The sequence below is a fragment of the Triturus cristatus genome, chromosome 4_1 (assembly GCF_964204655.1).
Source record: "Triturus cristatus chromosome 4_1, aTriCri1.1, whole genome shotgun sequence".
Lineage (NCBI taxonomy): Eukaryota > Metazoa > Chordata > Amphibia > Caudata > Salamandridae > Triturus > Triturus cristatus.
The window spans coordinates 969,844,242-969,848,423 of NC_140585.1; the positions used below are offsets into that span (position 1 = coordinate 969,844,242).

The following is a 4,182-nucleotide window of genomic DNA, read 5'->3' on the forward strand; positions in this document are numbered from 1 at the left end:
TATTATTCGTACTTATAAAGCGCCTGGTTACACTCAACCAGTGTGTCCCTGCGCTACGGTGAGAGCCGCTAAGGTAGGCTACCGAAACCTTATCCTGAAGGAAATAAATGAGTCTTCGGATTTTTCCTGAAAACGCCCTCTGAGGGCTCCAAGCGAAGACTCAGTGGAAGTTTATTCCAAAGTTGAGCCGCCAAAAGGTGGAAGGAGCGGCCACCCATCCTGGCTCTCTTTACAACCGGAACACATACCAGCCCTCTCCCCTCAGATCTCAAGCGGCGAGTTGGAACATAAGGGGTGAGGAGGTCCAGTAAATAGACTGGCGCAGTCCCATGAATAATGCGGTGGCAGACACACAGCGCCTTGAACCACGCTCGTTCCCGAATCGGCAACCAATGGAGGGCGGCAAGAGCCGGCTTGGAAGGGGCTCTCCTAGGTCGCATCAGAACCAGGCGAGCTGCTGCGTTCTGCACACATTGGAGTCTCCGCATACATCTCCCTGTTACACCCAGATACAAGATGTTACCATAATCGAGGCGAGATGTCACCAGGGCATGGACTAAGGTCTTACTGGCTGCAATAGGCAACTACTTAATGTCAATAGAACCAAGACCAATTCTGTAGAGAAACCCCTTTTTGCTTATCGCAAAAATAGAAATCTTAAAGATCATATTGTTAGATTCCGCATGCCCATACAGAAAGAGCCAATACAGAGAAGTATTGAAGGAATGCTCCCTATTGAGGGTAACTACAAATGCGGAACATGTATAGTTTGCCCTCTGGCAATTGAAACTAAAGAACTCCATTTCAATGGACAAACAATTGTGGCTAAGGGCATAAGCAACTGCAAAACCAAAAACATTATTTATTTGCTAATATGTCCATTTAATAAAGGATATGTGGGCGAGACGTCAAGGTCTCTTAACATCAGACTTACTGAACATAGATCCGCAATTAGGACTAAAAAATTGGCCTCCCCCATGGTCTCGCATTTTCTGGAAAAGAACCATACTGCGGACAATATACGATGGTATATCCTTGAAAAAATCGTTAGCAAGGAAGGCCAATGCCCTGAAAAAATAAGAAAAAAACGTGAAGTTTTTTGGATTTTATACCTGGATACAGTTAAAAAGGGCCTGAATTTGGAAGTACCCTGGGATCAGGCGATTAGCTAAATCAGGCCTAGAGACACACACTCCTATTACCTACTTTTATATGCTGTCTTATGTGGCATTATTATCATATAGCTGGCTAGCTATATAGATAATATTAAATATATTAATACTCTATTATTACCATTCCACTAGAAAAGCCATATCATTTAATAATGGCTACAATATATACTGTATAAGGCTTGTACATATGCGTTCTATGTGATAGCCCTGAGATGGCGAGCATAGTTTGTTTGTTTTCTACCTTTTTATTTTTTATTTAGATTTTTCACTGCGCAGTACTTTATAGAAAATGTATTTTGTATTACTTTTTGCTGCAAGATGATATTCATATATCAGCATCAACATCGAGACCCAAACCATTTCAGTAACATTCATCTGCACGATTTTTTCGCATTATTTCCTGTTCCAAGATGGCGCCGATAGTTGTGCTATCTATTTGTCTATCGTTTTTCGTTTTTTATTTAGCACCCGTATTATATCTTAAATAATGTACTACTGATATCATTGGCACATATCCTTTATTATATGGCATCGCACATTATTATATTTGTTGTAGGATGGGCTTTTTTGTTTATATCTTTGGTACTTATGATCGGAGCCCTTATTCGCGCCCTAGTCTTTATACTGGAGTCTATTGTCCGCTTTCTATTTTCACTCCTAGACTCACTCAGTACCGACTGCTCCCTATTAGCCTAATTAAGCTTGGCTTGGGGCGCGAAACGGTCAGTATATATATGGCTTAGCTGCAGGCACAAGTTTACAGCGTCGTTTGTAGGATATTACGGACTCTTTTCATCAATCGGAGCCATCTTTACGAGCGTTCAAAGACAGAATAAGGTACGTTTTATTTGCAAGAATTTTGGGAAGAACCTCAACTTATATATTTTTTCCTTATTTTATGTCTCATTCAGACATCCATTATTATTATATATACTTTTTTGTTCTAGGCGCAAGAGGGAATGCCTAACTGATTCTTTACACTCAAGATTCCTACTTCAGTTATCTTCTCTTTTTTCGTCACGTTCCTTTTCATTTACATTGAGGAACTATAACGGTCAAGTCTTAAGTAAGTAGTGGTGAGTTAGAATGGCGGTCGTTTGCATTTGGGCAATATATCTTTGCAATACGATACAATAAGATAATCTGTTTGTTTTTTCATCTTTTTTATATAGTGCCTATTTCTAATCATATTGGTATCCAACTCTGAAGGTTCGCTCGGGCACATTAATATATATATATACATGCTTATTGGCTGATCGTCATTTACCATCAGTTTGTAACTCAAAAATAGTAAGTATAGAAGACAGTTCATGTCTCTTTTATATACAATTAGGCCATCCTATGTATTATAACATCATCACCTTTTCATGTCTTTTATATCTGTCTATCCAGAAAGAACTCTGTGATTCTGGTCTGCCCCACTATTCCTTCAGATTTATTACCGGTTCTCAGTTCATCATAGGATTGTTCAGCCTAAGAATCTCGTAATTCATAGAGATTAAGTAAGTAGAGCCGTCATTCGAACTGCATTTGAACTGCAGGAATATTAGATGTGTCCTTTAGAGTCCAGTAGTATGAGGCTATCTGATTTGATTTTCATCTATACTGTCTTTGGTATTCCCTCAATAATCCCTTTTTTTCATCACACTCACTCACCTTATAACCTTTTCAATTTTATTGGTGTTTATAGTTCCCTTCTCATGTTTTCTCTTTACTCTCTTTTCTTGTTTTCTTTTTTCAGAATTCTATATAAAATGCTGTTGTATATATTGCATTATTGTGTCATAGTAGTGTCAATATTGATTAACATAGGATGAAATGAGTGTAAATATGTCAATATTTTAGTCATTGTCTTGTAGGTGTTATATGTTTTCTGTTTAGCTTAGTTCTGTAATAATCTATCTACGAGAAAGGAGTGAATTCGATATTGAAATGTATATGTGATGTATGATACATCATTACGAATGTTTTTCTTTCTCTCTCTTCTTTTAGTCATTTACATAGTATTAGCCGTAAGGATTATATAATGTATAGAGCTTGAAAAATGAAAAAAGAAAAAACAATTAAGTCTAGGTGCATATGTATTGAAATCATGAAATGTAACCATTATATTGTATGTTGTTTATTTCTTATACAGTTTCAGTGCAATAGACGTTCTCCAGATGAAGGCAGTATATAGCTCCCATCTACCGCATTGCTTCTATCAACTATATATTTATAAATTGTCTGCGTCATCTGTTTTGAATACATAACAGTTATTGTGTTTGATGAAATATTCTATTGTAATTTTAGTCCACTGATTCGTAATTCCTATGGGTATCAAGTTGATATCCATAACGCTAAATAATGATATACAGAAAAACAAACAACAATAAAAAATATCAAATGAAAAAATAAATACCATATATTTTTCTAAATTATATTTGTGTCTGAAGGCTTTATTTACAAGTTTGGTATTATTAGTGGTTACTTTCATGGTTTACACCTAGCATTTGTCCTGTCATATGTTTATCCACTTGCTATAGTACTTTACCTAAATATTGCAATAGGCAACATATCCAGGGATTTGCGGAGTCCCTTTAGAACTCCAAAGCAGGCCCCTGCAACCCGTTTGGTCTGGTATTCAAAGGAGAGGTTAGAATCCATCCATACCCCCAGGTTTTTAGCCTGGGCACAAGGCACAGGGCTGGGTCCCAGGTTCTACGGCCACCATGCTGACGACCACACTGATGGTGGTCTTCCCACCACCAGCACCTCGGTCTTATCACCATTTGGTTTCAGACAGTTCTTATCCATCCATGATGGTAGCCCTTGCAAACATGCCACAAAATTGGGTGTTGCTGAGTCCTGTTCCTGAGTCAGGGACACCACCAACTGGGTATCGTCAGCATAGGATACGACCCTGATCCCAAAACCATCAGCGATCTCCGCTAAGGGAGCCACATACAGGTTGAACAAGGTCGGGCTCCGGATTGAGCCCTGGGGAACCCCCTGCTTCAAGCCCATGACA

The 4,182-nt window shown here is 38.5% G+C and overlaps 1 long non-coding RNA gene across 1 annotated transcript; it reads left to right on the top strand.

Moving 5' to 3' along the window:
- Positions 1-1,873: 1,873 nt before the first annotated feature.
- On the top strand, positions 1,874-3,592 carry LOC146855904 (uncharacterized). The gene is made up of 5 exons (XR_014980884.1): positions 1,874-2,009; positions 2,120-2,238; positions 2,345-2,462; positions 2,565-2,674; positions 3,310-3,592. It is a non-coding gene; the product is annotated as an uncharacterized LOC146855904 (long non-coding RNA).
- The last annotated feature ends 590 nt before the right edge of the window (positions 3,593-4,182 follow it).